This window comes from Myodes glareolus, chromosome X, assembly GCF_982192425.1.
Source record: "Myodes glareolus chromosome X, mMyoGla1.1, whole genome shotgun sequence".
NCBI lineage: Eukaryota > Metazoa > Chordata > Mammalia > Rodentia > Cricetidae > Myodes > Myodes glareolus.
This window is the reverse complement of record NC_142053.1, coordinates 87,019,450-87,044,063: the sequence shown is the minus strand read 5'-3', so window position 1 is coordinate 87,044,063 and position 24,614 is coordinate 87,019,450. Positions and strand designations below refer to the sequence as shown.

Sequence of the window (24,614 nt, the reverse complement as noted above, 5' to 3'; positions counted from 1 at the left end):
AAACTTTAGACTCACAAAGAAAAAATAGATGATAGAATATTTTCTTTAATTTTGCCAGATACACATAGACTAAACTTGCTTTATAGCTGTTGGTCAAAACAGGTTTATTTATCAACCAATAAAAGTAATACATATACAGAAGTACATTTCACATCCCATTGCCTCATGTTCCCATCTCCCACCACAGTTTCCCTAGGAAATCTCATAAAATTCCCCTTCCCTGGGAGATCCATATGTCCCTCTTAATGTCTTCCTTATTGCATAGCTTCTCTGGAAGTGTGGATTGTAGTCTAGTTATTTTTTGCTTTGCATCTCATATCCACTTATGAATGAGTACATACTGTATTTATATTTCTGAGTCTGGGTTACTTCACTCATGTTTTTTTTTTTTCTTCCTAGTTCCATCCATTTGCCTGCAAACTTCATGGTGCCATTTTTTTTTTTTTTTTGCAGCTGAGTAATACTCCTTTGTGTAAATGTGCCACATTTTCTTTATCCATTCTTCAGTTGAGGGACATCTAAGTTGTTTCTAGGTTTTAGCTATTATGAGTAATGCTGCTATGAACATTGATGAATAAGTGTCCGTATGGTATGATTGAATATTCTTTAGGTATATGGCCAGGTGTGGTATTACTGGGTCTTGAGTTATATCGATTCCCAACTTTCTGAGAACCCATGACAGTGATTTCTAAAGTGGCTGAACAAGTTTACACTTCTACCAGCAATGAAGGAGTAATCTCCTGACATAAGCTATCCTCAGTACTTTTGATCTGAGCCATTTTGACAGGTGTAAAATGGTATCTCAGAGTCATTTCGATTTGCATTCCCCTGATGATTAAGGATGTTGAGCAATTCCTCAAATGTCTTTCAGCCACTTGAGACTCTTCTGCTGAGTATTGTCTGTTTAAGTCTGTACCCCATTTATAATTGGATCATTTTGTATTTTGATTTCTTGGCTCTTGAGATCCTTATTTTTTTTAAATCAGCCCGCTGTCAGATGTGGGGTTGGTGAATCTTTTTTCCCATTCTGTATGTTGTCATTTTTGTTTTGTCTTATTTACCTTGTTTTTTGCCTTACAGAAGCTTTACAGCTTCAGGAGGTCCCATCTATTGTTTGTTGCTCACTGTATCTGTGCTACTGGTGTTATATTTAGAAAGCGATCTCCTGTGTTAAAAGATTTAAGACTGCTTCCTACTTTCTCTTCTATCAGATTCAATGTAAGTGGATTAATATTGTGGCCTTTGATCCATTTGGACTCGAGTTTTGTGCAAGGAGACAGATATGGATCTATTTTCAGTATTCTACATGTTGACATCCAGTTATGCCAGCACCATTTGATGAAGATACTTGGCTTGTCTCATTGTACCATTTTGACTTCTTTGTCCAAAACTAGATGTTCAAAAGTCTGGAAATTCATATCAGGGTCTTCGATTTGATTCCATTGGCTTACATGTCTGTTTTTATGTTAATATCAAGCTGTTTTTATTACTGTAGCTTTGTAGTAGAGCTTGTTGTTAGGGATGGTGATGTCTCCAGAAGTTCTTTTATTTTGCAGGATTGTTCTAACTACTCTGGGAATTTTGTTTTTCCATATGAAGTTGAGTATTGTTGTTTTGAGGTCTATGAAGAAATTTTTTTTGCTTAGATTTTGATGGGGATTATACTGAATCTATAGATTGCTTTTGATAAGATTATCATTTTTATTATGTTGATCCTACCTATCCAAGAGCATGGGAGATCTTTTCATTTTCTGATATCTTTTTCAATTTCTTTCTTTAGAGACTTAAAGTTCATACATCTGATAAATGGGCTGAGAAAGAAATCAGACAACCATCACAATTGACACAATTATAAAAATTATGGAATATCTTGGGGGTAACTCTAACCAAACAAGTGAAAGACCTGAATAACAAGAACTTCAAATGTCTACAGATACTTTCTAAGCCATTGCTTATTCACAATAGCTAACATATGGAAATAATACAAGTAACCTTCAACTAATAAATGAGCAATCAAAATGTGGTATATAAACATGATGGAATACTATTCATCTATAAAGAAAACTGAAACCGAAATTATAAATTTTGCAGGAAAATAAGGTATCTCAGAAATACACTAGTTGAGGTAACATTGCAGAATATTCATTCCTTTATACTATGTGAAGATATGTCATTGCGATTTGCTTAATAAAGAGCATAATGGCTAATAACTAGGCAGAAAGAGGTTAGTTGTGACTTCCGGGGACAGAGAAGAGTCAGGAAAGAAGGGAGGCAGGGTCGCTGGCCAGATGTGGAGACAGCAACAGGAGCAGTATGGAGAAATGAATTAATGAGCCATGTGACAGAACATAGATCAAAATAAATGGGTTAGTTGGTTTTAAGAGCTAGGGGAGCAAATCTAAGCTGAGTCCAAGTTTTCATAATTACTAATAAGTCTCTTTGTCATTATTTGGGAGTTTGTGGTACTGAGAAAGACTTACTACATGTGGCGTCCAACATGGAGGCTTGAGTACCCAAAAGTAGAGTCTGAGTAAGCTAAGCAAAATTCTGGACAAGGAACTGGATGTAGCTTCCTAGTTCTGTATTTCCTCAGGCTGGATGACGCTCAGTGGCATACAGAGGTGTGGCAACTAGCTGCTGCCTGCTGGCTGGATCCAGCTGCCAGCGTCATGTGTCAGTGCCTTGCATTAAGCTGAGCTATGCAGCTGCTGACATGACAGTTTAAGATTTGCCTTGCATGGTCAGAGACCACTGCAGATTCTTAGGAAAGTCAGGTCCATACATAGAAAACCTCTAAAAAGGCACAGAATATTTAAAAATATGCTTAGATGTTTGATAGAAAAGAAAATGGGTACAGACAGTAATAGCAAGCAGTAAATCATTTTAAAATAATAAAATAAAATGTTTTAAAAGAAAGTAAAATAATATTTTAAAAAGTCATGTAAAATTGGAATACATGGGGCATCTGGATCCTGTATGGTGCTCTGTGGACTTGGAATTTTATGAATGTTAAGGAATTGAGAACAATAGCTGCTGGGGGTCATTGGAGCATGAAAGGGACTGTTGAATTAAACCAGCCTGTATACACTGGAGATATCTTGGTTTCAAAATGGAATTTGAAAACATGTTGCATTGGGGGCCTGGGTAGTTGGCCTGCCAGTTCTCCCCTGTCCTCACCACCAGGGTGAGCTCTCCACCACGGCCCTTGCTAGTTCACCCTTGCAGCAGTGAGCAGGGAGTGAGGCCAGTTCTCCTCTTTCCCATCCTCAGGGTTCTCCCATAGCGACACAGGAGTCAGATTTAGGGGTTAATGCTGAAGATCAGAAAATCAGAGTAGCCAGCCACTAGAGAGTTATCTGACCTCTATCAATGCTCAAATGAAGGGGCGATCTTGTCCTTAGACTGCATCTCCCAACTGCATCTATCTCCACCCAACATCAGTCTGCAACTTGTCTACAACAAAGCTCAGACTGCAACTGATTCCATTAAACCTCAGACTGAAACCATCTCCACAAAACTTCAGACTGCCACGGTCTCTACCAAACCTTAAGCTGCAATGAGATTCTGTTCCCTTCCACCTTGTATTCCCTCTCTGTCCAGCCATATCACTACTGTCTCCACCTCCCTAATGCTGGGATTAAAGGTGTGTGAGCTCAAGTGATGGGATCACCTCTGTGTGAGCTCTGTTTCTTTTAGATAGATTCAATCTTGTGTAGCCCAGGATGGCCTTGAACTAACAGAAATCCCTCTACCTCTGTGTCCTGAATTTTGGGATTAAAGGTCTGTGTCTCCACTCCCTGGCCTCTAGTGGTTTAGCTCTGTACTCTGATCTTCAGGGAAGCTTTACATGTTAAGACACAAACAAAATATTACTACACATCACCTCTCCAGTTTTCCAAATGTAACGCTGTCTTCCTTTTCTCCTTGTCCTTGAAGCTCTGCCAAACACACTCGGCAGAGACTGACTCTTGCTGACATAAGCTTTGACTGAATGTTACTTGTTTAACTAAGTGTGGTAGTGCACAACTATAATTCCATCATGCAACAGACTGAGGTAACAATTGTTGTGAATGCAAGGATAACCTGCACCACACACAAGAGAGCCTGAGGTACAATGTGAGAACCTGTTTCCAAAATGTTATAAAAATCTGTGATTTTAAGAACCAGAGAATGTGAAGCTTGCTGTGAGATTGTGTCTCCTAGAAATGCCAGAAGCTATACCTATTCAATCTTACTAACATGCTTGCCTAAACCTGGCCTGAACAAGGACAACACCAATAAACATGATAATGAGAGGTCCATGATAAGCTCAGGAAGTCTCAACCCTAGAAAAAGAACTACAAGAAACAAAATGTCTATAGAAGAAGAAATAGTCTTCCACAGGGAGGATTACACCAATTGATTATCTAATACTAAAGAATTAGAAAGGAAAACTTATACAAATATCATCATTTAGACCGAGAAGGCTGTATTTAGGAATATCTAACTCTATATATCTAGGAATATCTGCATCTAGATGGGATAGGTAGGTAAGTAAGTAGATGGATGGGTAGATGGATGGATAGAAAGATAAAATTTTTTAAAAAGAGATCATGAATTTTAAAGAGCAAATTGGGGGCATATGGGAGGTTTGGAGGGAGGAACAGGAAGGGGGTGATGTATTATAATCTCAAAAAATAAATAAAACTGTTTTTTTTCTCATGTAGATGATATATCACATTTCCCTTTGTCTCAGGTCACAGATATTTTTATGCTACTGAACTACATGCTTCCAAATCATCATAGAGTATCACAAAATGCTTCAAACTTTTCATAGCCATTGTTCTACCCACCTAACCCCTACTGTGAACTTGCTTTTTTTTTTAATCTCAACTATTTTACCTTTTCAAGGAGAATATGGTTGTGCACTGCACTTCCATTCACAAGCCTTGTTGTGTTACAAGACCAAGTGAAGCTTAGGGGTTCGCTCTCCATACTTTACTTGGGAAATCAATCCAAGTGGGGAATTTCTGTCAGGCTGTTTCAGCTTGTATTTTTTTTAATTTATAAGACTAGTATATGCAGAATTAATTACTGGGAATGAAAAATTTGGAAAGTAGATTCTATAAGATGAATTTCAAACATCCATTTTTCCTTTTAAACATGAAGATATATACTTCAGTGGCAAACAATTTGCACTACTAAGGAATTAAGCTACATAGCTTAACACTTCAGACCACATGATTAACAATAGGTTACATTTTCAACAAACCTTCTACCAATCTGTAGAAACAAGCATACAGTATCACAGTATCATAAGTAGAAAAAAAATTTATCTTCCACTTTATTTTCCTGCCAGGCAGATACCTTTAAATGCTAACAAAAAATTTAAAAAAAACCCTGAAAAATATGTTATCAGAAGGAATTAAGGTAAGCGTTAAACACGTGGTTCTTCTAGTGAAGTTTAGTCTACTTCTTCCACAGGTGATGTGTCAGCATCTCCTTCCAGGGGCATCATTTCTTCAGCTACAGCAGCACTGGCATCATGTATCTGCAGTAGGCTCATCCTAATCAATACCTAGACAAAGCTTGATCAGTCTGTTGATCCTATTAGCACGTGTTCTGCGGATCTTCCAGACTGAAGCTGGAAGACAGAAGTGCAGTTTCATACAGCAAGATAATCAGAAACTTCACAGACTTGTCATTCTTGTCAGTCTTTGCCTTTTGCCTTGAGGTTTCAATAATTGAGTGGTCAGAGTTTATCTCCAGGTGTTTCTTTGCTGAGTTGTCTCTGAGGGTTTGAGCTTTGATGATCCTCTCCATGTTTGCTCTGAATGCATGTGCATTAGTGAAAAGGCAGGATGGGGTTGTCACCAATTGGTTTGGGACAACCTCCTTTTCAAACCTTTTCTCACAAATGTCTTTCATCACACTGCAGAGGTTTTCAAACCTTACTTTTCTTGCTGTTTCTTTGTTTCCTCTTCATCTTCTGGCATCCAGTCTTTTGGCAATTGACACTAAGGTTTTTTCCTCAAATTCCTACAGTTGTTGCTCACAATACTCACCAATGGGCTCAATCATAGAGATCACTCCTAAGCCATGATTTCAGAAATGTTTCACAAAGACTGAGTTAGCTATTTGATGCTAGGTTTAACTTTTGATAAGAAATAGATGTGTTTCTGGTTTTCCTTCATTATGGTGCAACACTCCTTGAGAGAAACCACCTAATCCCCAGGGAAAGATGTGTAGTACCAAAAGAGCTCTGAAAGTATTTTTTTCTGATTTTGAGAGACATAATGAATTTCAAGTTTTGGATTTTTTGAGGACTGCCCATGAAACTTTTTGTGACACTCTTTCTTCTGCCAGTTCAGTGATGAGTTCTAAGCATTTCTTAATGAAATTATTTTTATAACCTTCAAATTTTTACTTTTCTGCAAAAATTAGAGGGAGAGCCTTGGAATTTATCACCCCTCTAATAAAATGCAGATATTTATGAATGAACTCCTCATAGCTATTCATGATGAAACCTCTGCATATGTACAACTTGATATCTTTTTATTTCTGTTTTCAAACAGACAAAAAGAGTCATGTCTTGGGCATAGAACTTAGAATTCCTATTGTCCTTCAATGAAAAAAAAAGTTTAACTGCCAAATATTTTCCGCAATTATTGGTTAAGAGCTTGTATAACTCTCCATATTTTTTATTAGTAATGTCATCAGGATTTCTGTTCCAAATAGACTGTTTTGTTGAATGCTTGATCAGTAGTTGTTGTTGTCAACATCTTCCTCCTCCTCTTCCTCTTGCTCTCCTCCTCCTCCTCCCTTCCTTCTTCTTCTGAACCAACATCATCTATTCCACACTTGTCATTATATTCCTTTTATTTTTATTTCCACATATGAAACATGACTAGCCACTTCACAACACTGAAGCTACATCCCACTGTCAAATCTTAGAGTAGCCCAAATCTTCTAGCAAGAGTTCTGTAAGGCCCCTTTAATAGATTTGCCAGTTTGTGGAGTTTGCACTCTTTCCTATTTCTCACACAGGTGGTAATTTCGCAATCACTATCTTATCTGCTCCAAGCATCTCTGATCATTTTACTGCCTTACCCAGAATATTACTATGGCTTCCTATCCCAAATATGATAAAATATAAATACCATGTTGCCACGTGTTAAATATTTAGTTAGCCATTACTTTCTAATTTTTCAATTTTATCTCTGATCTCTTGTTTTAGCAAAACTTGATTTCTAAGATAAGCTAAACTTTTGCATAATTATAATCTCAGTACAACCTTTTTTAACCTAGGAAGGCTGTCTGGGGAAAATAAATGAATAGATATTTATAATTTCTCCAAGATAACATATGTTCCTACCTCAAAATGAATGAATAAACCAATAAATAAAGCCCCAAAGCCACTTTATCACATTCATTCCTTTTTTCCTGTAATTAACTTCCTTTTTGTTGCTATTTTGGACATTGGCTGTCACTGTAAATCAAGCTAGCCTAGAACTCACTGTGTTTCTCAGGCTGGCTTATAAGTCATGGTAATTCTGTCTCAGGGTCTCAAGTATTAGGATTACAAGCAAGACTTATCACTGCATTTTTTTGCCATCACTTTGGCTTGGAACCATCACCAGCTCTGACTATGATCTCAGTTCTTTAAAATTGAAATTAGAGGTTCTCTTCTTGCAAAAGGAAAGCTTCAAGGAGCTGCTGTACCTGGTACACTTGGTCACCCTTATTTATTCTCTTGCTCATCAAGTAAATAGACAAAAATGTTATCTGTTCTTTCATTAATATCAATGGAATTCGTTGAATCAAACTAAAATAGTAAAGAAAAACCAATTCAAAGAAAGACACATTGTGAAGTTAGTGACAATTACGGGCTACAGTGATGATTCTACAGTGCAGTATATGTTTATCTACTGGAGCCTCCTAAACCGAAAAGGAAAGTTTTACCCACCTAATCACAGAAATTCCAGGCAACTTGAACCTTCTAATTAACCAATAATTTTGCATGTTCCTCTTAAATAATATTTTAAATTCTAGAAACATAGATCATAATCTTCTTGCTCTTCTCATTTTACAGATTAGGAGGCTGAGGTTATTAGATATTCAGAAAGATTTTTCGAGAAGGTCATATTGTGCAGCCCATTAGCAGCACAGCAAAGAGAAAAACAAGTCTCGAGTTTTCCTCTCTATTATGGTTTCCATGACATCTCAATGTCTTACAGCCACCTCTAATGATATCCTCTATCTAGTGAATCTCAGACTAGAAACATCTCTGTAGACAAATCATTCAGAAGGACTCTTTCTCTGATAAAGCCTGCAGAACACAACAACTATGCTCTATAGCGAATCCAAATAACACAAGTATTTATATAGTCAGAAATAAAGATCCTAATGCAGTCTATTCTAATTCTTTATATTCATACAGGAAAAATGAGGATCAGAGGTGAAAGAAGTAGTTTTCTCAAAATCTCATTATAACTTTAAAGACAACTCTAAATTATTACTGAGTTCATGTAACTCTCAAATTTAAACACCATTCGTTAATCCCATTTCTCACTGTCTTAGTCAGGGTATCTATTTCTGTGAAGAAACACCACGGCCATGGCAAATCTTATAAAGGAAATCATTTAATTGGGGTGGCTTACAGTTTAGGGCTCAGTTCAGAGCTTTAGTACATTATCATCATGGTGGAAACGTTGTGGTGTGCTGGCAGACATGGCACTGGAGAAGGAGCTGAGAATTCTACATCTTGATCTGAAGACAACAGGAAGTGGATTGACACTGGGAACAGGTAAGCATAGGAGACCTCAAAGTCCACCCCCACAGTGACACACTCCTCCAATAAAACCATCATACCTACTTCAACAAAGCCACACCTTCTAATAGTGTTACTCCCTATGGGCTTATGGGGATCAATTACATTCAAACTATCACAATCACCAAGCAGAAATTTTAAACCCATGTTGCCATGGATTATGGTAAGCTATCAATGTATGAGTGCTTCATTAGCACAATCTATTTCTTAATGTATACCTTAGATCTATCACTCAAAAACATCAGCTTAAGACAAATGATTCAATATTTGATTTTTTCTAAAGATTAGGTTTAGTAGTAAAATTATATGGGTTTTCAATTTACCATTATTGCCTAGTAGCCTCATGACCTTGGACCTGTTAACCATCTTTCTTGCCTCAGCTTTCTCATATTTAAATGTTAATAAGTACTAATTCTGGGGATATATCAAGAGCATAGCACTTACTTAGTGTGCATGTGAATTTGAATTCTATCAGAATCATTGCAAAATAGATAGATTAAAAAGTGCTGTCTTATAAATATGTGGTTATTCTGTATATTAATGGCACATAATACTAACCAGTGCCAACCAGTACTGACCAGTGGCAGGATTATTGTCAACAGATGTTGGTTTCTATATAACCATACCATTTTGTATTCATATAGATTCTGTTGTTTTCTAGATTTATAAAGTCATTATGTCTTTCTGAGTTTTAATTTAGTCACAGGTTTGCTAAGGATATCATATCTGTCATCCTAAGGTTTATGAGAATCCATGCACATGAAAGTTATTCTTCAGTTTGTTCCCATTTTCCTTAGGATCCTGAATACCATCTCCACATATTGAGTACCACAATATCTCTGGAATCATAACCCAAAATTGTTTTATTTGACAAAACTAATCTTTATATTTGGGGATAAAATACAATGTTTTGTTCTATGTATACACTATATAAGGAGTTAATGAATTTAATTAACGTAAACATCACACCATCAATATCATTTTGGTGATTAGAACATTAAAATATGAGGATTTTATAAGTTTGAAATATGTAATACCTTATTAATAATGATTTCCACATAGTGCAATATATCGTTAAAGCTTCCCTGAAGTCTAATCTCCTTCACTCAGCCTTTAGTTTTTTCTCCAGGCAGCAATAATAACTTTCAGTATTCTGTTTACATGAAAACAAGTTCTTAAGATGTCTTTGAGAAAATGTATCATTTGTTTTACTGTGCCTTTTAATTTTACTTAATGTAATTTCTTTTATTTCTATCCATGTTGTATTAATTATATAATTTCCTTTCCTTTCAAAACTATATAGTATTTTCAATGCATACCAGAGAACTCCGTATGAGTACTTCATTAATTCTTCAAGATAATATAATCAAAACCAAAAGTAACTCGCAATCTTCTTCTCCATCCCAAATCTACCATCATTATATGTTTTCTTTTTCTATATTAGGTAGGATTCTCTATAGAAATATACTTGATAGAATGGGCATATATTTATGGGAATTTATTGAACTGCTTATTGTGAAAACCAAAATTATGTTTTAAGTTTTAATTACTATGAAACAAAATGCCTCTTATCTGCAAGCCCCTTGCCCATGGACAGATAGTTCCTAAAATGCTGAAGGTTATTATTTATAGGAAATAATAAGTCACATAGGTTTCATTCCCTGAAACAAGTTTATTTGACCCATATGCACATATTCTTGATTACGTGGGTAGTAGGTCCACAGGCTGAAGGTACTCCAGGATGTATGTTGCCCCTGATTGGACCTGATGGGAAATGCAATGAATTATTAGGTTTTTTCTTAAACTGCTCCAAACAAGTTAGACAAAACCTTATACAAACTGACTAAAGGATGGAGAGAAAATATCCACATTAATAAAATCAGTAATAGAACGGGGAGATAACAACAGACAGTAGGAAACAAAATAATCATAAGGACATACTTTTAAAACCTTTATTTCACCAAATTGGAAAATATAAGTGAAATGAATAATTTTGAAGGTACCACATTTGATAGGTACCACATACCACAGTTAAATCAAGACCAGATTAAAAAATTGAATGGATCTATAATCTCTAGTGAAATAGAAATTTTACCAGGCATTCAGAGGAGTTAACACCAATACTTCTAAAATTATTCCAAAATAGAAACTGGAGGAATATTGTCCAACTCATTTTATGAAGTCACAGTTATCTTGATACCCAAACCACAAAAAATTCAACAAAGAAAGATAATTACAAACCAATTTCCGTTATGAATATACATATAAAAGTACTCAGTGAAAGATTTACAAACAGAATCCAAGAACACATCAAAAAGATCATCCACCACAATCAAGCACGTTTTATCCCAGAGGTGTAGGGATAGTTAAACATATAAAAAAATAGCAAATGTAATCCACCATATAAATAAACAAAATAAAACAACAGTAATAACAAATAATCATGTCATTAGAAGCTGAAAAAAACTTTGACAAAATTCAACACTCCTTCATGATAAACATACTGGAGAGATTAGGGATACAGGTGCATATTTAAACATGGTAAGGGCAATTTACAGCAAGCCTATACCCAATATCAAATTAAATGAGAGAATCTCGAAACAATTCCACTAAAATTAGGAACAAGACAATACTGTACCCTCTCTCTGTATCCACTGAATATAGTACTTGAGGTTTCAGCTAGAGCAGTAGTACAGCTAAAGGAGATCAAGGGGATACAAATTGGAAAAGACAAAGTAAAAGAAACGTTATTTGCAAATGATATAATACTATATGTAAGTGATTCCAAAAATTCCAGCTGACAAACACTTTCAGCAAAGTGACTGGATGCAAATTTTTTTGTATTTTGTTTTTTTGATTTTTGAGACAGGGTTTCTATGTAGTTTTTGGTGCCTGTCCTGGAACTAGCTCTTGTAGACCAGGCTGGCCTCGAACTCACAGAGATCCGCCTGCCTCTGCCTTCTGAGTGCTGGGATTAAAATTTTAACTAAAAAAAATCAATAGCTTTCCTATATACAAATGGCAAATTTACTAAGAAAGAAATCAAGGAAACAGCACCCTTTATAATAGCCTCAAATAATATAAAATAATTTGAGGTAATTCTAACTAAGCTAGTGAAAGATGTCTATAACAAAAACTTGAAGTCTTTGAAGAAGGAAATTGAAGAAGTGATCAGAAGATGCTCATAGAAAGAGAGAGAGGGTGAGAGAAGGAGGGAGAGAGAGAGAGAGACAGAGACAGAGAGATTGCTTTGAGCTTGCATTTAAGTCAAATGTTACATTCAAGTAAATACAAGCTCATTTCACACATCTAATAACTAAGTTTACCCAGTAACTCAAGATTTTGCATCCAGATATTTATTTAAGAAGAAATTGTTTCAAATAAAATTAACATATGCTGAGTCAGTAAAATTTGGGTAAAAAAGTTCTGGAATAGAGTATCTGATTATTAGTATCTGTATTATCTGATTGTTTAAAGACTTCCATAATAAAGAATGCTATAGAAGGCAAAAAAGATGATGCTATAGATCAGTAAGATAAACATTAAAAATGGCCATTCTTCAAAAGCAGCCTACAAATTTAATACAATTCCTATCAAAATTTCAACAAAATTTTTTACAGATCTTAATGGACACCTCAAGATCCAGCTCTACCACTCTTGGGAGGAGTGGTGGGAGGGGAAATTACAGTCACAATGTATTGTATGAGAGAAGAATATTTGTGTAGCTTGGTTTTAGGGGACCTTGGCGGTGGTAGCAGGATCAATCCCTGGTATATGAGCTGACATTTTGGAACCTATTTCCTTTGGTGGAATGCCTGGTTCATCATTGATGTGGGCAGAGGGGTGCTTGGTTCTTCCTCAACTTGATGTGTCAGGTTTTGTTGATTCCCCATGGGAGGCCTTACCCTTTCTGAGGAGTGGATGTTGGGTTGGGAGAAGAGGGAGGGAGCAGCAAGAGGAGAAGGAGGGGAAACTATGGTTTCTATGTAAAATGAATAAAAAATCGAAAACAAAAAAGCAATTCTGCATGCCTTTTGATCAGTTGGGACTAAATAATCAGCTGTGATTAGCAAGAGTACTATTAACATGAAACCTTTACTTCCTAGGACAATAGATGCTGATCAACGTGGTCTGAAAGATCAGCTGTAATTATTAAGAGCCCAGCCTTAATGAGGTGAAATATTCTGAAAAGTATTTCCTCAAAGCCAAGAAACAAAATCTGGAGGTCAGAGACCAGAGCTCATGCTCAGACCACTATCTCAAGCTGATAGTGGAACCTCTCAATATGGAACTGTTACTTACATGGGTCTGATATTCACTGCTTGAAAGCTGAAGGTTTGAGGAGGCAATGGGGAGAGATGGGACTTGACATGATGTGACAGTGGCACAGACTCTGAACTGAAGCCAGGAAAGCTATTGGTGAAGATACAGCTTCACTTGCAATGGGGACCCCAGGTCTTACTGGAGATGCCAGTATCATGGAACATTCACCAAGGATGGCTGCCAGAGTAACGTGGAGCTTGCTCAAGCTTAGGAGACAAGCTGTACAGGTTATGCATGGAAAAACTGGATATATGGAGCTACCTAATCCTTTGTACCCCAGAAGACAAGTGGATCAAAGATGCCAGACACAGAATAGCCAGATATGGTTTTACAATATCAAATTCTTGTTTTGCACAAGTGTAGATCTTTCATCTTCTAGTTCTTAAATTTTGGGGTAAGAAAGTACGTTATTTTTTTTTATTTTATTGTAGCCTACAGTTTAAGAGACTAATTTTAAAGAAACCTTGATATTTTAAAGGTCTGAATTTTTTTTTTGTCGCATGTGTTTTATTTTTTTTTGAAAGTAATTTTATTAAATTATAAAGAGTTTCCATTTACGCCCCTCCTCGCAATGCCCTCCCACTCCCCCCCTCCCTCTTCTCCTCCCTCTTTGTCCCCAAGGGCAGTCAGGGTCTCCTGCCCTGTGGGAAGTCCAAGTTCCTCCCCCCTCCCTCCAGGTCCAGGAAGGTGAGCATCCAAACAGACTGGATCCCAAACATCCAGTATATGCAGAGGAAACCAGTCCCAGTATCATTGTCAATGGCTTCTCAGTAAGACTGCAGGCCAGCCACATTCAGAAAATCCGGCCACATTCAGAGAATCTGGTTGGATCACATGCTCGTTCAGTCACGGTCCATCTGGCCTTGGTAAACTCTCATTAGATCCGACCCCTTGTATCAGTGGGTGATATTATCCCTCGCAGTCCTTCGTCATTTTCTTCCTTCCATTTGGATCTTGGGGGGCTCAGTTCCGTGCTCCAACGCGGGCCTCCATCTGTATCGTCATCCAACGCCAGATGAGGGATCTATGGTGATAAGCAAAATATTCATCAGTATGGTCACGGGCCAAGGCCGGTTCAGGCACCCCCTCCTCTGTCCAGAGAACAATCTGGGGATCTCTCCTTGGACCTGGGATCCCATATATAATCAAGTTTCCTGTAAACTCTAATATGACTCCCTTAGTTGAAATATATTCTTCCCTGATCCCACATTCATCCTTCCTCCCTTCCTCCCATCCCGGTCAACCGAGCTTTCTCCATTCCTCCCCTACTCCCTTCTCTCTAACCCTCTCCCCTTCCATCAACCCTCCCACCCCCCCCCCCCATGCACCCAAGGTTACCTGGGACTCTTGACTATTTCCTACCTCCTGGCGGATAGGTAAATAATCTTCATCAGGTTCGTCTTCTTATTTAGCTTCTCTAGGATCACGAATAATAGGCTCAAAGACCTTTAATTATGGTTAGAATCCACTTATGAGTGAATACATACCGTGTTCCTCTTTTTGGGTCTGGCTTACCTCACTCAGTAAAGCGTTTTCTATGTCCATCCATTTGCATGCAAAATTCAAGATGTCATTATTTTTTACCGCTGAGTAAAACTCTAATGTGTATATGTTCCACACCTTTTTTAACCATTCTTCTATTGAGGGGCACCTAGGTTGTTTCCAGGTTCTGGCTATTACAAATAGTGCTGCTATGAACATAGTTGAACAAACGCTTTTGTAGTATGTTTGGGCATCTCTAGGGTATATTCCCAAGAGAGGAATTGCTGGGTCCTGAGGGAGGTTGACTCCCAGTTTCCTGAGAAACCTCCACACTGATTTCCAAAGTGGCTGCACAAGTTTGCATTCCCACCAACAATGGATGAGTGTTCCCCTCATTCCACATCCCCTCCAGCATAGGTTATCATTGGTGTTTTTAACTTTAGCTATTCTGACAGGTGTAAGATGGTATCTCAAAGTGGTTTTGATTTGCATTTCCCTGATCGCTAAGGAGGTTGAGCATGACCTTAAGTGTCTTCTGGCCATTCGAAGTTCATCTGTTGTGAATTCTCTGTTCAGATCAGTACCCCATTTTTTAATTGGGTTAATTAGAGTTTTAGTGTCTAGTTTCTTGAGTTCTTTGTATATTCTGGAGATCAGACCTTTGTCTGATGAGGGGTTGGTGAAGATCTTCTCCCAGTCAGAAGGCAGCCCTTTTGTCTTACTGACAGTGTCCTTTGCTTTACAGAAGCTTCTCAGTTTCAGCAGGTCCCATTTATTCATTGTTTCTCTTATTGTCTGTGCTGCTGGGGTCCTACTTAGGAAGTGGCCTCCTGTGCCTATATCTTGTAGACTACTTCCCACTTTCTCTTCTATCAGGTTCAAAGTGGACAGATTGATGTTGATGTCTTTAATCCATTTGGACTTGAGTTTTGTGCATGGTGATAGATATGGATCTATTTTCATTCTTCTACAGGTTGACATCCAGTTATGCCAGCACCATTTGTTAAAGACGCTTTCCTTCTTCCATTGTATACCTTTAGCTCCCTTGTCAAAAATTAGGTGTTCGTAGGTTTGAGGGTTAGTATCTGGGTCTTCTATTCGATTCCATAGGTCGACTTCTCTGTTCTTATGCCAATACCAAGCTGTTTTCAATACTGTAGCTCTGTAATAGAGTTTGAAGTCAGGGATAGTAATGCCTCCAGAAGTTCCTTTATTGTATAAGATTGTTTTGGCTATCCTGGGTTTTTTGCTTTTCCATATAAACTTGATTATTGCTCTCTCAAGGTCTGTGAAGAAGTTTGATGGGATTTTGATGGGGATTGCATTGAATCTATAGATTGCTTTTGGTAGAATTGCCATTTTTACTATGTTGATTCTCCCAATCCAAGAGCAGGGGAGGTCTTTCCATTTTCTGGTATCCTCCTCAATTTCTCTTTTCAAAGGCTTAAAGTTCTTGTCAAATAGGTCTTTCATATCCTTGGTTAGAGTAACCCCAAGATATTTTATGGTGTTTGTGGCTATCGTGAAAGGTGATGTTTCTCTGATTTCCCTCTCCATTTCTTTATCCTTTGTGTATAGGAGTGCCACTGATTTTTTGGAGTTGATCTTGTATCCTGCCATGTTACTAAAGGTGTTTATCAGCTGTAGGAGTTCTTTGGTAGAGTTTTTGGGGTCGCTTATGTACACTATCATATCGTCAGCAAATAACGAAAGTTTAACTTCATCCTTTCCAATTCGAATCCCCTTGATCCCCTTATGTTGTCTTATTGCTATTGCTAGAACTTCAAGCACTATATTGAAGAGGTATGGAGAGAGTGGACAGCCTTGCCGTGTTCCTGATTTTAGTGGAAAGGCTTTGAGTTTCTCTCCATTCAATTTGATGTTAGCTGTCGGCTTGCTGTATATTGCTTTTATTATATTTAGGTATGATCCTTGTATCCCCAGTCTCTCCAACACCTTTATCATAAATGGTTGTTGAATTTTGTCAAACGCTTTTTCAGCATCCAATGAAATGATCATATGATTTTTTTCTTTCAGTTTATTTATATGATGGATTACATTGATAGATTTGCGTATGTTGAACCATCCCTGCATCTCTGGGATGAAGCCTACTTGATCATAATGGATGATTTTTCTAATGTGTTCTTGGATTCGGTTTGCCAGTATTTTATTGAGAATTTTCGCATCGATGTTCATGAGTGAGATTGGCCTGTAATTCTCTTTCTTGGTTGTGTCTTTGTGTGGTTTTGGTATTAGGGTAACTGTAGCTTCATAAAAGAAGTTTGGCAGTGACTTTTCTTTTTCTATATTGTGGAATACATTAAGGAGTATAGGTATTAGCTCTTCCTGGAAGTTCTGGTAGAATTCTGCATTGAAACCATCTGGTCCTGGGCTTTTTTTGGTGGGAAGATTTTTGATAACAGCTTCTAGTTCTTCACGACTAACAGGTCTATTTAGATTGTTCACCTGGTCTTGGTTCAACTTTGGTATATGGTACTTATCTAAAAAAATGTCCATTTCTTTTACATTTTCCAACTTTGTGGCATATAAACTTTCGTAGTAAGATCTAATGATTCTCTGAATTTCCTCTGTGTCTGTGGTTATGTCCCCCTTTTCATTTCTGATCCTATTAATTTGCAAGTTCTCTCTCTGCCGTTTGATTAGTTTGGATAGGGGTTTGTCAATCTTGTTAATTTTCTCCAAGAACCAGCTTTTTGCTTCATTGATTCTTTGAATTGTTTTCTGTGTTTCTATTTTGTTGATTTCAGCCCTCAGTTTGATTATTTCCAGTCTTCTACTCCTTCTGGGTAAATCAGCTTCTTTTTTTTCTAGAGCTTTCAAGTGTGTTGTTAAGTCTCCAATGTGTGCTTTCTCTGTTTTCTTTAGGTGGGCACTTAGTGCTATGAACTTTCCTCTTAGCACTGCTTTCATTGTGTCCCATAGGTTTGAATACGTTGTGTCTTTGTTTTCATTATATTCAAGGAAGACTTTAATTTCTTTCTTTATTTCTTCCTTGACCCAGGGGTGATTTAGTAGTTGACTGTTCAACTTCCATGAGTTTGTTGGCTTCCTGGGGGTACCATTGTTGTTGAATTCTAATTTTAATCCATGGTGATCTGACAAGACACAGGTGGTCACTAATATTTTTTTGTATCTGTGGAAGTTTGCTTTGTTACCAAGTATGTGGTCAATTTTCGAGAAGGTTCCATGAGCTGCAGAGAAGAAGGTATACTCTTTCCTATTTGGGTGGAGTGCTCTATAGATGTCTGTTAAGTCCATTTGATTCAATACCTCCAATAGATCTCTCAATTCTCTGTTTGGTTTCTGTCTGATTGACCTGTCCATTGGTGAGAGAGGAGTGTTGAAGTCTCCTACTATTAGTGTGTGTGGTTTGATGACCGCCTTGAGTTCTAGAAGAGTTTCTTTTACATATGTGGGTGCCTTTATATTAGGAGCATAGATATTCAGGATTGAGACTTCTTCCTGATGAGTTGTTCCTGTTATGAGTATGTAATGTCCATCTCCATCTCTTCTGATTGATTTTAGTTTGAAGTCGATTTTGTTAGATATTAGAATGGCCACACCCGCTTGTTTCTTAGGTCCATTTGCTTGGAAAACCTTTTCCCAACCCTTTACTCTGAGTAGGTGTCTGTCTTTGTGGTTGAGGTGTGTTTCTTGTAGACAGCAGAATGTTGGATCCTGTTTTCGTATCCAATCTCTAAGTCTGTGCCTCTTTATAGGTGAGTTGAGACCATTGATATTAAGTGATATTAATGACCAGTGATCGATGACTCCGGTCATTTTTTTGGGTAGTAGCGTGTATGTGTTTTCCTTCTTTGAGTTGTGCTTGTGAAGGGTCGCTAGATGTCTGAGTTAATGTAGGCAGTGTTGGGAATGTTGGATTCCTTGGGTTGTGATTTTCCTTCTAGTATTCTCTGTAAGGCTGGATTAGTAGCTACGTAGGTCTGAATTTTTTGATGACTGTAAGAATTGAAAGGTTGTGTTGTGTTTGCTATAATAATATTTATATAAGAATAATAAATTTAAACTTTACACTTTCAAGTGCTGTGTTTTAAGTTATCAAGTAGTGTAGGGCTCTCATTAGCTTTAACTGACATAACACATGCCTGAGTTATCTGAGAAGAGAGTCTCGATTGAGAGATTACCCAAATGAACTTGGCCTGTTGGCATGTCTGTAGAGGATTGTCTGGATTGCTGAGTGAGGTCAGAGGGTCTAGCCTGCTATACATAGCACCATTCCTAGACAAATAGTCCTGAGCTATATAAGAAAGCCAGTTAATTATGAACCCAAGAGTGAGTCAGTAATCATTGTTTATTAGTCTCTGCTTTGAATCCCTACTTTCCTCAGGTAAAAACTATGACCTTATAAAGTATAAGTCTAATAAATCCTTTGCTCCCCAAATTTGCTTTTGGGCACAGTATTTAATCATGATAGATATGTATGTATAATCTATAATCTACAATATATTATGATCTATAAGCATATAGTTAAAAGCATACTCATAAGTATATAAATATATGTAAGTATGATCTATGAGTATATAAGTATAATATATGTAATATAATCTTCATTAAAGTTGAAAAAATTTAGTAGCAAAAATACAAAGTATTGGTATTTGATACATTATTGTTATAGAGAAATCCTAGGATTAAATTCAAGTCCAATTTTACAAAATAGTTCTCTTTTTGTTATACTCCCAACTCAAGTGTAGGGAAAGCAAATTATTAAGTGCAAGGACATTGTTAATATTCTTGTTACTAACTTTACTTTAGAATTTATTAACATTCGTATTGTCCTTTGTTCATGACCATAAAAGTCCCATCCCACAGGATGTACAACAGCAATGTAAACACTTTAGATTTGTTTAGTATCTAAAATAAAATTCATACTTAGTAAATTTCTAGGGAATAAATGAATGAATGACTTGCTTATCCAAGGAAGTTCCTTATCATTGAAAATGGGAAGAGAGGATGTAGCTTGAAGTATGTATACATATATATATATGAATATCATATATGCAGGTGTGCATGGAAGTCAGGATAGGAAATTAGATTGTCTGGAATTGGAGTCACAAGTTGTTGTAAACGGCCCAATGTGGGTTTTTGAAACTGGATTTGGGTCCTCTGGAAGAGTCGTAAGTACTCTTAGCCTCTGAGCCATTTCTCCAGACTCCAGTCATGATGCTTTAGTACAGGTACAAAGTCTGGTGTAAATAAATGGTTTAAGTGTGATATATTTAAGCCAAATATTCAATTCATTTTGGAAAGATGTTATGCATACTATAATAGAAGGTCCAGTTGTCCTAGTGCCATTTCTAAGAGAATATTTTTTATCCGTTGGGTATTCTTGGAAGATTTTTTTACAGATAAGTTGACAATATATATGCAGCACTTGTATAAAATATGTGTTTTGTAGTGCCAGGAATTGATCCTAAGAATTCATGCATGCTAGGCAGGTACTACACCACTGATATATGCCTCTGACTCTGTAAAATGTATTAAGTTATTGAGCTAGGTTGAAATCCCCCAAATATATTCTGATTCTAATATCTGGAACTTGTCAATTGTGAAAGAGAGCACATGCATGTGATTAACTTGAGGATTTGGAAACATGGGGATTATCCTAAGATTGAATCCCAAATGACATCCTAAGTATCTTTATAGATGAAGGAAGTATATGATTATTGGATATGTTTTTGAATAAAGAACATAGAAAACCAAGGGATGCAAGAAATTTGTTATATATGCTGGCAAAAGGCAAGAAAACAATTTTATTTTCCAGACACTCTGTAGAATACATACCCTAGTTAGTACCTTAATTTCACCTCTACGAAATTTTATATTGGTGTTTTGACTGCCATAATTCTGAAACAATAAAATGTGCAACTTCAATATTAATTATTTATCTTAATTTGATATTATAACCACAACAAAGTAGTATAGCAATTGAGGCTGAACAGGAAAATAATTACTGTAGAATATTGACATCAACTTGATAGGAATAAAGCTGATAAGTAGCTAAATTTTGGTTATAGTTAAAGATAATATGGTGACTAGTTGTTGAATTAAGAGCAATAAGAGAAAAGATTTTAATTATAACATTTTGAGCCACTGTAGAGATTGTGATAACTTTTGCTAAAATGGAGATTTCTAGATGAAAAAAAGACATTAGGATGAAGAGAAGTATCACATTTTAACCATTTTATGTTGAGATGCGTACCAATTGAAGTTGTAAACCCATGTCTGGAATTCAGGCTAAATAATATAGCCAGTGAATAACCAATATCCTGCCTGTGATGTTTGGTGAGTCAAAAGGGCTTCCATGGTACCCCTTTGGCCCACTATTAAACAAGATATACTATATTCATGGCACTGAAGGTGTTACTTGGTGGCATAAGATATCTACTTAGTTTATGGTCCTTTTCATTATATGACAATTCCTTTAAAGTTTGGATAGATTTTAGGAAACTTGTCCAGTACAGCAGTAGGTTTCCATTTGATCTATTCTTTCCTTCTCTCTCTCTTCCTTTCTTTTACTTTTATCTGTATTCATTTTATTTTGAATTTATTCCCGTGCCAAAAAGTTTCTATCTCTTCAAGGATATCTTCTATTCTGTGCAGCCCCCTTTTCTGGCTTTGGAACAAATTGTTCTTTTTCAGTGGCAAGGGGAGCTCCTGTGTGGGTATTATAGCCATGAGCTCTATAAGTTCGTCGGTGCATCTTAGGTGCTTTGTTCACCTGGGTGTGTTCAATGACTAGAGAACCTATATCTAAACCCTTCAGTTCAGCATTGCTCTCTGAGGTTTTAAGCACGTGCAGTAAAATTCAGTAGGGTTTTTTTTTCCTTTCTGGCTACTGACCTGTGTCCAGCCCCACTGTTTGACCTGGGCGCTTTTACTGACTTCACCATTATACTGTCAGAACGGCACACACTGCTTCCTTAAACCGACATCTTTCAGGTACTTGGTGGCCTTTTGGATATACAGAACCTTGAGGGCCTGGACAGTTTTACAGGTGTTCTTAAAGTGACCCTGAAAATTTACATGGTTTATTGGGTTTTCTGGGTCAAGAGAGTAATGAACCATCTTCCCAGATCACCTGAGGTGGCTTCTAAGAAGAGGATGCTTCTGTTTGACTTTTCAAAAGACCTTTAGTGTGAACTATCTCTTCCCATATTCCCTTTATTACTCTTCTCTCCCATTTGCCTCCGCATTTAATCTTCCTATTTCACTTTTCCCCTTGTCCCTCCATAGGACTGTGTTCTAGTTCCCTTGCACTGGAAGATCCTCTTCTTCTTCCTGGCCCATTAATAAGTACCTAAACCTCCATGGTTATGTGGATTCTAGCATACATATTGAAAACTTAAATACTCACATCCATATTTAAGGGAAAAAATACACTAAATTGCTTTTATACTCTAGGTTGCCTGATTCAGAATGAGTTTTCTAACTCCAACCATTTAGTTGCAAATTTTATAAGTTCGTTTTTCTTTGTAGCTCAATAACATTCCACTGTGTAATTATAGCAAATTTTCATTATTGATTTATCAGTTGAAGGATATCTATGCTGTTCTCAGTTTCTGGCTATTATAGATGCAGCAGCAATGATTATACTTTGTGCCCCATTGCTGAAAAAAAAACTTATTTATTTCAACAAACCTGGAGAAGTCAAACTGGTCCTCAACTAGAAGCTTCACCCGTACTGACTAGCATTCGTGTTGCTGGAAGAGACTGTGCATACTACTGGTGAAGAAATGTATTAATATCACTCAGCTACGAACTCCACAGTCTACAACAGCAACCAGCCTGCCAAATATACTGCTGCAGTAGTGACACAAATGGTATAGAAGAAACAAAAAAAAAGTTATTGGATTTAAGTCACGCTCCATGATATGGAGCCTATACCTGGCACTGCTAAAATTGTCCAAACCCTGAGACTTGATAGGCCATAGGCCTAGGGAAAAACCTAATACTATTTTTTTTGCAAAAGGAACTTAATAATAAAATGGCCCCTAATGACACATTCATATACCCATAGATCAGTGCATCATTTAACTCTCACCAGAAAAGCCTATTTTTGCAATAGATAGAAATTAATATAGAGATACACAGCTAAACAATGTGCCGAGGATGAGAGATTTTGGAGCCTAAATGGAATGTTTTTAAAAAAGCTCTCCCCCTCAAGTCTCAGTCATCTAGGTTGAAGAGATAGAAGGACTGTGAGAATGAATCCAAGGAAACAGCATTTTCCAGACACGATGGGACTGAATATATCTTTTCTATTACTGTGAAGAGCCACCCATGACAAAACAAATTTAAAATAAAACATTTAATAGGAAGATTGCTTACAGTTTTAGAAAGTGAATTCATAAACATCATGGTTAGAATCAAGGCAGCAAGCAAGCAAGCAAGCATGGCACTGGAGCTGTAACTAAGAGCTTACATCTGATCAGCAACCACAAGGTTGAGAGACAGATTGGACCTAATGTGGGCTTGAGCTCACCAACTCCCTGGACAGGGAAGGAAACAGCATAGGTCCAAACTAGTCCTCTGAATGTGGGTGACAGTTTTACGGCTGGGGCAGACTGAGGAGCCACTGCCAGTGGCACCAGGATTTATCGCTACTGCTTGTTCTGGCTTTTTTGAAACCTATCCTCTTCTATCCTCTTTGGATGGATACCTTGCTCAGTCTAGATATAGTAAGGAGGGCCTTGGACTTTCCCCAAAGCAATGTGCCTTACCCTCTCTGAGGTGTGGATGGGGGTGGACTGGGGGGGATAGGTGGAGGGGAGGAGGGGAGGGAGTGGGGACTGGGATTGGTAAGTAAAATGAAGAACGTTAGTTTTCTTTTGTTTTTAAGAAAGAACATAAAAAAAGAAAGAAAGGCAGGCAGAAAGAAAGAAAAATAAATAAATAAATAAATTTCAAAACCCACACCCAGGGACACATGTCCTCCAATAAGGGCACACCTCCTAGCCTTACCCCACCACTTCTACCAATAGGAACCAAGATTTCAAATATATGGGCATATGAGGGTCATTGGGTCATTTTAGTTCAAATCAACACTTTTCACTCCCTTTCCCCCATAGGTTTGCTGTCATGTCTTAATGAAAAATATATTTAATCCAATTTCAAAAGTCCCATAGTCTATCACAGTCTTAAAACAGTTTAAAAGTCCAAAGTCTTTTCTGAGACTCAAGGCAATCTCTTAATGCAATTGCCTGAAAAAAGTAAATCACCTGCTCCCAACATGTAATGACAAAGAATATACACTACCGTTACATGATGGGAAGCAAGACAGCAATCAGGCAGGCGTAGTACTGGAGCAGTAGCTGAGAGCTTACATCTGATCCACAACCACAAGTCTGAAAAGAGAGAGACTGTACCTGGAGTGGGCTTTGGAAATCTTAAAGGCCATGTCCTCCAACAAAGACACACCTCCCAGTCATTCCCAAAACTCTTCCACCAACTAGGGAACCAAGTGTTCAAATATGGGGGCCATTCTCATTCACATCGCTACAGACTCTCATATGAACTCACAGAGACTTTGGCAGTATGCACAAGACCTGCCCAGCTTCAGGGCAGATAGGGCTACAGTTCTGAGAGAGAGAAGTAGACACAAAGTCTCATTCCTAACTAGGAAGCCATTTGCAAGTGATACTTGCTGGGAAAGGGAAGATCAGTTTTCTCCAAAGGAGTGTCGTCTCTTGGCTTTTTGTTTGTTTTAATTTTTATTGTTGTACTTTTGTGCTTTTTTTAAGAGAGAAAGAACATAAACTTGGGTGTTCAGGGAGGAAGGGAAGATCTGAGAGGAGTTGGGGTAGGGAAAACACAGTCAAATATACTGTATGAAAAAATGTTAAATGTGGCTAGAGATCGAAGTTTAGAAATCATGAGCATGTTGAAGGAATTTCAGACAATGAATCTAGAAATAGCTGTGTTGGTTCTCTTCTGATGAATGTCAAGCTGTATTTTCAGT

General features: G+C 37.3%; 1 pseudogene; it reads right to left on the bottom strand.

Moving 5' to 3' along the window:
* Positions 1 to 5,443: 5,443 nt before the first annotated feature.
* Positions 5,444 to 24,614, bottom strand: part of LOC125389212 (heat shock protein HSP 90-alpha pseudogene) — a 101,736-nt pseudogene continuing 82,565 nt past the window's right edge.